We start from the raw sequence: 12,250 nt of genomic DNA on the forward strand, positions 1-12,250 counted from the left end.
CATATCTAATATGTTTTATGTAGCTTCTCAGTGATTGAGAGGTAGTCTGTCATTGATTGCACGTTGTATTATTTGTCGACTAAGGTATAGTCGACACATACATATTTATATGTAGGAGTCACATCTTCTGATTGTAATTGATGAACCAGATGTTTGCTTGCACTGAGGTTTGTTATTGGCTTTTGGCTGGAACCAAAATCGGCTTTCGGAACTGTTGTTTTTATTTTGTTTCCATGATTTCTGAGCAAGATTTTCCTGTTCTAGGATCTTCCATTGGTTGTTTTCACTGCAATGTATTGTACAACAATTATGTTACAACTCAGATCCAGCTATGCTCGCATTATGCTTGAAACATAACTCGTAATGTTTCCGTTTTCTTGTAATTTTTAAATTAAGCAACCGTTAAATGAACAATAACATCATTTTCACTTCATGGACATCTAATTAATCTGAGTGTGACCAATGGTTTGAATATAGTTAGATTGATCTTATCTTTGTGCACATGCAAATGCACCCGGATGTTCCTTATATCCTTGAGGTATGCACATTAGACATCTTCTACTGATCGTTACAAAAAGTTGTATTGTTGATGAAGTTAATTCAAATTATTTATATGCAGTTCAAGAATCTTTCGTTTCTATGGAGATATTACAAGACTGAGTAATAAGCGCTGATGAAACTGGTGCCTATCTGACGTCACATAAGGTCACCACAGCAACAATCTTTAAAATATTGTTACTACTACTATTGAAATGGTGTTTTCACATGAACACTGTCTAGTTATTCTTAAATAACAACCATGCTAATCTGACATCTGATATGGCTTCCACAGTGGTCAGGTTGAATGAATGGTCACATCAGCATGTGGTTTTCACTAAATGACCTCTTATGTTTTGTTTATTCTAAATTATAATGGTGCGTATCTGACGTCCAATAATGGCGCTATTTAAAAATATTGTTTTCACTACACATCATAAGTAAAGTCATTTTGAAATGGGGTTTTCATCAGAAGAGTTCTTGCTTTGTCAAGGTGGTCTTAATGAAAACGACTAACTCTCAACATGGCCATGATGCTGGCCATCTTTGTTTATATCAACATAGGGTCTATACCGATATACTTCATATGATACCGAGTTGGTTCTAAATCCAAAATGTCCATCAAAGCAGCTAATTTTAAGATCTTGCTCTAGCTAAAGAATATCAGAGTGGGTTTCAACACCCAGCAGTTAAAACTGAGGATGGATTCTTGTGTTATTAAAGTCTTGATGCAACTGTGTATTTGTCCAAGTATTAATTTTTATTTAAGCCTGTTACATAAAAACGTTTTCTGCAACTATTGCACAACACATTTGCAAATGAGGGTGGGATCTTTCAACCGCACTATGAGTTGTGATTCAGGGAATTTAAGTAAAATTATAATCGCTCTCCCAAAAAGAATTAAATGAACAAACTTGTCGCTGAAAGTCAAATTCGTACTGGGGGAAATTGAAAAATTAGCACAAAATAAAATAAACGAACTCATGTGTAATGATTTGAGGCCAGTTCTGTCCGATATATAGAAAAATGGCGGAGAACAACATGTTGGTCTAGTATGTACAGTACGTAAGGTCAATAAACTTGGTTATTACTACTGATCAAATAAGATTAAAATTAAATCTCCTTTATCGACTGATCAAGTTTTTCTTTTTAATAAAACAAGCCTTACATGCTGACGCATTAAATATAAACAACACCAGCACATGTTGGCATGTACCTTATATGGTGTGGATCGAGTCACTTTATGCTGATTAGAAAATATTGTTGTAGTTTACTTTTCTCAGAAATACTTATCTTCTCGATATGTTTTGGTATTGATAACCACACCTATCTTGGCTGCCCAAATGTGCTCTGCAAAAAGTGGTCTGCCGAAACCTCTAAACGCGCCTGTAGATTATAAGTATGGGTGTTAGGTATGACTCGGTCGGTGTTCGAACCCGCCACATCCCGATTCAGAGGCGGACACTCGAACCACTAGGCTACGGGAGCGGTCTAATACAATAATACGAGTTCTCCATATATTTGGGTAATAATAATAGTAATAATAATAATAATGACACATTTTTTAGTCCCAACCATTATGATGATCCCCAAATTAAATAGTCTGAAATATTTTCATATTCACTGCTCACATTTATTTTTTGTAAATGCTCTACCTATATCTACTGTATCAAAGTTAGTAATTCAGTTTTCTATACTTTATTAATTACTGAATCTTGAGTTTACATCTGTCACATGACTTCTACGGTATTATTTTTAATACCAGAGAAAGGTGGACAAACAAAAGTTAAAATAGCTCTGAGCCCCTAGTCAGTACTGCCGACTATCTAGATATATAAATAACTCAAGGTGAAAAGTATAACAATTTAATAAAATATGGCAAATGTATTCAATAATTTCATCGACAAATTTCTGAATTGCAATTTCTTTCGAACAAATACAATCAATGACCTATTAACAGTTGCCAATTTGTATTCCAGCATATGAAATTCAAGTGAGACTGTTTCCTTTCAGTGTTGTCTCTGTTACTCATTTGGCAATCGCTGTCTCTTATTTCTCTTTGGTACTTCAGGTACCCTTGGCAACGTGTTCTCCTGGCACTCCCAGATCCGTTCCTCCGACACTTCCGGTGCTCTTTATCACGTGCTCCTAACGTCACTGCACTTTCACACACACTGATGAAGTCACTATAAACGCCTAGCTCTCCACGTCTCTCCCCTCATTTCCTATCATTGGATGTCGACTCTAACACCCACCCAGAAAGCTTCCTGTAGAATTAGTCTCCTTACTCTAATCTCAGGAAAATTCACCACACTCTCAAAGACCTTTGATCAGAATAATGGCGAATATATTAACAGTTCACTCATACACTCACATCTAAATATTCCACACACGCTTTTTTCAATAGTAACTGTGTTATAATAATATTGTTATTATCGAGTTATAATACATACGTTCACATTCCTAATTGTTAACTTCTCGATATAGTAAACTATCATCATCAGCAGCAAACATATGCATTTCCTAAACCTACGAATTATAAATAACACATACAAATATACAAATACCTAATTATGTGTGCACAAGTCCAACAATAACTAACTCTGCATAATTCACAAGCTATATATTTATATACTGATAAAGCAAGTGCAAGTTCTAACACGATTCTTTAATAAATTCAGTTATTCATTACGATGCAACATAGTAGTAAATTACACAATCCACTTCAATTCCAGTCCAACAATATACATTGCATGTTAATAATTCGCTACTCGCTACGTTACTATATGTTGATAATTCAGCTATACATGGAAGATTCCATTTATAATAAACTAACTCTATGTAATAATGCATCAATGTTATAACACCTATTTATGAAAGTATGACAAATATTCGGGCGAAGATATGTTACCACAAGAAGCCTTTGTTTTGCAACTCCAAACCTAGAATTACAACTAGAATTTCCTTCCCGCCTTTAAACGAGTGCACAACATTGGCCACTCGTAGTACAGTCTAATGGCTCGCAACTTCTCATCCGCCCCTGGCGCGGTTCCCACATGTACTGACTGAAAAATAGATTTAGTTCCAACATATGCAGTTGCTTGTTTAGACTCCGCCATATCTCTGTTTTGATTGGATATGGTCTGGACTCTTTGAAAGCTGCCTTGGTTTCCGTTTTCCCACAGCCATAAATTGCTTTCAAGTCGGTTGTGACATCACTGACGGATTGCAAAACAAACATCGGAGCCTCTACCTGGTCGGCCTGGTTGTAGAAATCCTTTTGAACTTACCGCTGGTGGGTCTTTTTGTAATGGTTAAACATCAGGCAGACAGTTTCTTTGTGCCCATATTTGGGTCTATAGTAGTAATCTTACATAATACATGTTGACATAATCCAAGGTGTTCTCAACTACAGATTAACTATAAGAAGATATGTATACATGAGGCATCAACAAAATGTCCCACAACATGACATCATCTGTAACCACTTTATAGGTATCCTAGTAATGGATTCAGGGCAAAATGTATGAAGTAGAAAACTTTGTTCTAATAGTTACGTACATCACCAGCCAAATTAAGCTGCCTCTTTGTTCCTGGATTCTAAAGCACCTCCTGTCTTTGCAAATCACTACACTGTACAAGAATAAATCTAATTAATCCAGTGTTCAAATATCATACACAAATCAACATAAATAACTAGTTATAAAAAAATACTGAAAAATGTCACTAAATCACCACTAATATGAATAAAACCAATTGTACAAATAAGTGTCAACGCTGTCCATGTACGTGGCCCATTCAACACAAGGCAGAAGCCAATGGAGTAAAACCTATAGATGTATACATGCTTGCATGTCATATTCACCGTCATTAAGCATGTTGCATTATATTTAGTTTAACATTCACGATTAGAGACAATCATGACATCCACCAGAACGAAGTATCATCTTGTAGAGCATGCAACTGATTATATTTATTACCTGATCAGTTTGCAATTTTGTTAAATTTTCTCTTACTTTGAATCACACTCTCGTTTTGCATTAAGTGGCTTCTCGCACACTAGGCGAAACACATACCACAACAACATTAGTTCTCCTTATTACAAGGAATTTCAACATATATCCTGTTTTTACATACATACATACATACATACATGCATATAAGGTTAATTTATAATCAGTAACTAATGGCAAGAAGTTTTCATTATATTTATATGGGCATTACATTTTAAAGACTAACGATACCCGAAGATATAAGCTTTGGCAGATTAATTCTTAGAAAACTACATCCATTGCAAGATGAGATGAAAATATGTAAAATGTAAACATGCAAATAAGCCATTTTACAATATGTATAATGTTTTGTAATCCTCTTTGTCATTATAAGTACTGACCACAACTGTACTTTCAATATAGAAAATTTGATGGTCATTGGGTCACAGGTATGAGTGTACTATGATTGTCAATGGACCGGTTAACTAGAACAGACCAATATAGGCAGCTCCCATTAAATAGCATCGTGGTGTTTGCCACGTGCATTCTACACATGGCCCAATGATTATGAAAAATGTATCACTCCTTGTATCTTGCTTAGTCTTCATGCAACAAGATAATTACAATACAATAGCCCAATACTATCTCAATACCGTGACTGTGCGTAAAATACAATATCAAATTGCTTATTTTAACTGATATAAATATGTTTTCCATAAACAAATTGTCCCTAAACATTTCAATGACAGTTTTTATTAAGTTAATAATATATCATTTTAATCTTATTACGTCCTATATCTGACATTTGACTATACCACACCCACCCACCCATTAAGCCTATTTGTATTATCAATATCCCTTAATGCTAGGAAATCGTACTCTACATTGATTTAATTCCTCTTGGTGTACTCTCTTTGTCAGCAACGGTACAGACAATCTGCAGATGGTAGAGCAAGTGGTTGGATGGAGTAAGATATGCATCTTTATCAAAATATAATACCTGTTCAATCTATATAATACCTGTTCAATCTATATAAAACCTGTTCAATCTATATAATACCTGTTCAATCTATATAATACCTGTTCAATCTGTATAATACCTGTTCAATCTATATAATACCTGTTCAATCTATATAATACCTGTTCAATCTGTATAATACCTGTTCAATCTATATAAAACCTGTTCAATCTATATAATATCTGTTCAATCTATATAATACCTGTTCAATCTGTATAATACCTGTTCAGTCTGTATAATACCTGTTCAATCTGTATAATACCTGTTCAATCTATATAATACCTGTTCAATCTATATAAAACCTGTTCAATCTGTATAATACCTGTTCAATCTGTATAATACCTGTTCAATCTGTATAATACCTGTTCAATCTATATAATACTTGTTCAATCTATATAATACCTGTTCAGTCTATATAATACCTGTTCAATCTGTATAATACCTGTTCAATCTATATAATACCTGTTCAATCTATATAAAACCTGTTCAATCTGTATAATACCTGTTCAATCTATATAATACTTGTTCAATCTATATAATACCTGTTCAATCTATATAATACCTGTTCAATCTATATAAAACCTGTTCAATCTGTATAATACCTGTTCAATCTATATAATACCTGTTCAATCTGTATAACATCTGTTCAATCTATATAATACCTGTTCAATCTGTATAAGACCTGTTCAATCTATATAATACCTGTTCAATCTATATAATACCTGTTCAATCTGTATAATACCTGTTCAGTCTATATAAAACCTGTTCAATCTGTATAATACCTGTTCAACCTATATAATACCTGTTCAATCTGTATAATACCTGTTCAATCTGTATAATACCTGTTCAACCTATATAAAACCTGTTCAATCTGTATAATACCTGTTCAATCTATATAATACCTGTTCAATCTATATAATACCTGTTCAATGTTCAATCTATATAATACCTGTTCAATCTATATAATACCTGTTCAACCTATATAATACCTGTTCAATCTACATAATACCTGTTCAATCTGTATAATACCTGTTCAATCTACATAATACCTGTTCAATCTGTATAATACCTGTTCAATCTACATAATACCTGTTCAATCTATATAATACCTGTTCAATCTATAAAATACCTGTTCAATCTATATAATATCTGTTCAATCTATATAATACCTGTTCAATCTATAAAATACCTGTTCAATCTATATAATATCTGTTCAATCTATATAATACCTGTTCAATCTGTATAATATCTGTTCAATCTATATAATACCTGTTCAATCTATATAATACCTGTTCAATCTATAAAATACCTGTTCAATCTGTATAATACCTGTTCAATCTACATAATACCTGTTCAATCTATATAATACCTGTTCAATCTATATAATATCTGTTCAATCTATATAATACCTGTTCAATCTGTATAATATCTGTTCAATCTGTATAATACCTGTTCAATCTATATAATACCTGTTAAATATTTATAATACCTGTTCAGTCTATATAAAACCTGCTGAATCTATATAAAACTGGTTCAATCTATATAATACCTGTTCAATCTATATAATACCTGTTCAGTCTACATAAAACCTGTTCAATGTATATAAAACCTGTTAAATCTATATAAAACATGTTAAATCTATATAATACCTCTTCAGTCTATATAATACCTCTTCAGTCTATATAATACCTCTTCAGTCTATATAATACCTGTTCAATCTATATAATACCTCTTCAGTCTACATAAAACCTGTTCAATCTATATAAAACCTGTTAAATCTATATAATACCTCCTCAATCCATATAATAAGCACAACGTCAAAGAAAACAACAATTCAATACAAATCTAAAATTTACAGTCAAACCAGAAAGAAACTGTTATGTTTAAAAGGCTTTCATCTTGTTACAAGAGACAGGGATAGTGACATATATTGAATGTTAAATATATGATAGAGTTGTATCTTTTCCGTTAATACAAATGTTGATTCCCATGCATCTTAATATACTAAAATTTAGTTAATGGTCATAAGTAATTGCAATACATAAGTACTTTGGAAGAATTTCTCCGCTAAAACCAACTAAAATCATCGAATAAGGTTCTTGGCAGATTAACATCCACTCTTACTGGACAATTCTAGCACTGATTCGTATTGCCCAAAAATATCATCAGATACCGGAACTCTGGTTTTCACCGCCTCATTATTGGACATAGAACTTGTATCAACCCAGAATTATCAACACAATTACAAAACAATGTATCCTCATGGAACATTAGAAAGTCTAGCGAGAACATTCATGTGTTTGAATCTGTTGTATTACATACGTATTATCTGATTTCTTTCTTTCCAGGACAGGGCCGTCTATTGAAATGTTGTACCTACACCCCATCCCCATAATTCATCTTCAGTTCTTTGGATCGTAAAAATGTTCTTGTTCTGCTGTTGCTATTTGATCATAAATCACTCTATAATGCACTGGATATAATCACTCTATAATGCACAGGATATAATCACTCTATAATGCACAGGATATAATCACTCTATAATGCACAGGATATAATCACTCTATAATGCACAGGATATAATCTCTCTATAATGCACAGGATATTTGATCATAAACATTTTGATCTTTATTTTCTCTATGTATTTCCTCGTACTGAGATGAGACAGGCTGAAGGTTCACCTCAGTATTGCAGTATGTATGTATGGAAGCATCTCTGTCTTCTCTCCTGAAACAAACAAAGCAGTTTTATTTCATGTATGTACTTGCCCAGATGCTTCGACTAAACAAAGCTTAAATGATACTTGCACTGATCTTTCAACACGTTGCTACAATTATCAAATGCGGAATGAGGGATAGGTCCATGTTTACCAAAGGTAAGTACCGTATGTAAAACCCTACAAACTAAAAAGTTAAAACTGGGCACGGGACAAAATTTTAAGAAATGGTATGAATCTCTCTGTACCAGGCATGTGATTTATAATTTAAGAACTGCTGTGCGATTAACGTGATTTTACTATAAATCTTTGGTTCAGTCCAGCATACGGAAAAAGGAATTTGAATCGAGTCTCTAATTTTCATAAGTTTGGATTAAGACTATGATCCATTTAAAACTAATCATTATCATCTATCTCTCTCTCCCTCATTTGAATCTACAAATCCCCCGAATACTGAATTGTTTCAGACCAAACTACAATTCACAGAATTATGCATGGTTCACATTTCTCAAAGTTAAATCCACACACTCTCTCATGTTTTAGATTTGACACTCATCGTCACAGCAATTGTATTTAAAATTAGATGTAACCACTCTCCATCATCCAATGGTCGTGAAATATGTGTTTCTTTTAAGCATGTGTGGTTGGGTAGTACATTTATTATCTGTTTTAATGGCAACATAGTCTTAATTTTGTTTTTCAATCTAAATAATAGGCCATGGAAAACACTTTTATCAGGACAAATGTTTAAATTATCAGCAAATGAACTTGATAATAATAATAATAATAATAACCATCAACATCATCATGACGTAGTGGTCTTTGCAGGATGAGATTTACAAAAATATAGACATAACAATACACCATATGATACAATAACAAGGAAATAATAATAATAATACATAATACAATGGTATTATCCCTAAAACATTATGCATTGCATCTAAAAACTTGCATTACCCCATTATACTATTATAATTAAGTTATTAGTTTTGTTGCTCAATGTTTATTTAATAAAAATTACAAAACCTGTTAATATCAGAAATACTTGGCATGACCTATTTTCTAGCATACTTAAGAACCTATTCTTCACAAAGCGAAAATTTTTATGAAGTGAGGTTTTTGTAGATTAATGATCACTCTCCGCTCCATATTAATTTCCTTATACATGAAGTTTTGGCAACTATAAGGAAATTAATATGGAGTGGAGAGCGCTTTATAGTACTATATAGTGCTTTAAGACTTGGAACATTGTGGACATTGTTTGAAATAAAAGCCATTCCTTCCATCATATTTAATTGCTTGTTGAACTTAGCAGTAAATCATAGATAGTATTTGAACAGAATGTGTGTCAGACAAGATTAGAATTTGTAGAATTATTACTTTTCTCGAGATTGGCATTAACGTTGAAATGGATCATTAGGGTTAGTTTTCATGAACTTCCATTGTGGCTAAATCTTATCATTGTTTTTTGAATTACTTAAGTTTTTAGTGTGCTAATTATCTGGATAATATAACCATTGTCTTTGAAAATATACAGAATGTGCTGTTTTGTGGTATGTGGAATTTATTGTATTGTCTGTTTTGTATCTATCAGAAAACAAATAATGCACACACACACACACACACACACACACACACATGTTTCCATTTAATGAAAACATACAACAAATTTATATTTATACCACACAAAAATATACATACTTACTTTCCAATGGAGTTAGGACTGACTAAAAAAAACTGTTGGGAGTGAAATCCTCACACCCCTTCCCAGTGTGTACACTATAAAATGTATTTCTACAGTGATTGTAGCTATTCACAATCCATTTGCAAACTGTTAATTTGCTTCTTTCTATTTTAATTCAAATTGATTAAATAAAAAAGAGAGGTTTATGATTTAAATATGAAAGTTAGTTTAAGTCGAGAAAATAGAGCACTACAAACATTGCATGGTTAGCTTCATTAGCAGTGAAATCACGTTCCTTCAGGGAGTTTATCGACACAAGTGGAGGGATAGTCTAAGCGAAATGAGGAACCAACAAGAGAAAATTCAAGTATTTAAAGTAATTTACCCTTGATCAATGTCATTATTATGCTTGACTTACCCTTGATCAATGTCATTATTATGCTTGACTTACCCTTGATCAATGTCATTATTATGCTTGACTTACCATTGCTACTGACTGTAACATTGTTTTTATTCCATCTCAGTCACTCTCTCTGTTGGTCACTTTGTCTGACAGTTTTACTATCATAGGTAAAACTGGCATGCTGGCTGACCAACCAATATATAGATGGGGTGTGGGTACAGGGGGCTTGCTCTATTGTCTATCTCTTTGTTTCCTGTTGGTCAAGTAGTCTGTCAGTTTTACCATGATATATCCAGAGAGAGAGAGAGAGAGAGAGAGAGAAAGGTAGAGAGAGTTTTGGTTTGGTGTTCCAGGGTTTAACACCACGTTTTCAGCACATGATAGGAGTCTATACATGGTAGTCAGTATATCTGATGGAGTATGGAACCTGGTAATTGGCCCTCAGAATAAATCACTGACCCATGGGAAGCTATTGGGAAGATTTCTAACATACCCATACTGGTGGGGCTGAGAAATGAGCTCACACTGAGGTGAGGTATGGCAATTAACTGTAATGGCAAGCATCTTAGACAACTCAACCAGACTTGGCCCTCTGGAGAGAGAGATTTTGATGAACTAGATAAAGGGTGAGGGGAGGGGAGAGATTTGGAACAATTGTGGTAAAACTGAAATACTGACTGAGCAACCAACACAGACTGACAGAGAATTAGAGATGAGGGGAAACCTTCTGACATTTTAGTAGTTAAAATTAACTGTTTTAAAACCTTATTGTGGCTATAATCAAACACAAAGTAAAAAAACCTTATTGTTGGCTATAATCGAACACAAAGTACAATAAGCATAAAATAGATTACAGTATCTGTATACCAAGGTATTTACCATTCGACCTACTCACCTCAACAGGCTATTACAACTTTATTTCATTGACATCATGTAACACTATAGAAAAATGTAATGGAAAGCATACACATACAATTATGACTCTGGTTCTTCTACATTACGTGGTTTAAGTTCAAGTTTAAGGTTTTCATCCATCTCAGATTTTTTCTCTCTCTGAGTCCACCAGTTTCCATGATTAGTTAGTTGTCTCTTGCAGCAAGACAGCATGATAGTAGAGGAAGCAGAGGGGATTTTAATACAATTGTGTAATACATTTAATTCATTACAAATTTAATTGTTTATCATTATTGACGAATTGTATTACTGATTAATAAGTGCAAATTCATCATTGTTCTAGAGAGTATAAAAGCAACAGTCTACTTTTGAAACAATAATTACAGCCATTTTATTTGCCATGAGCAATGCGCAATTTGATTTACCAACAGTAGTAGTATTTCAAAACACTTTATACCAACACTTTAATAGCCATGTTATTTTTAATATATATATATATATATAGAGAGAGAGAGAGAGAGAGAGAGAGAGAGTTGAACACACACAAATATATAAATACCTTTTAATCCAATGGCTGCAGATCACTGAAAAATTGTAAAGAAATGGTGAAGGGACTATTATAGGTTGATGCAGCAAGCCTTTTTAATGTCTGAACCACTGCCTTATCACACACACACACACACACACACACACACTATGTATATTTGAATTGCTGCTTATAAACTTTAGTGCCCAGACTATCTGCAATGTATTATTCCAAAAAATGACCACAGAGACAGAGAGTTATTTCCTTAAATCTTCAAAGCAACTTATTTGGCCTCAGCATGATGGTGCATTAAATATTTGTTTTTCTTAATTCTGAGGTATAATTAAATGAATGAAAATTATAAACATAGAGTGTGTGTTTTAATTCCTTTTCAGGAATTCCTGTGTCAACTTTTCTTACATAAATAGAATAAAACAATATATATAGAGCTCCTTAACTTTATATTTGTTGCTGCAG

Source organism: Sinohyriopsis cumingii, chromosome 15, assembly GCF_028554795.1.
Source record: "Sinohyriopsis cumingii isolate HCF-2022 chromosome 15, ASM2855479v2, whole genome shotgun sequence".
In the NCBI taxonomy this organism is placed as follows: domain Eukaryota; kingdom Metazoa; phylum Mollusca; class Bivalvia; order Unionida; family Unionidae; genus Sinohyriopsis; species Sinohyriopsis cumingii.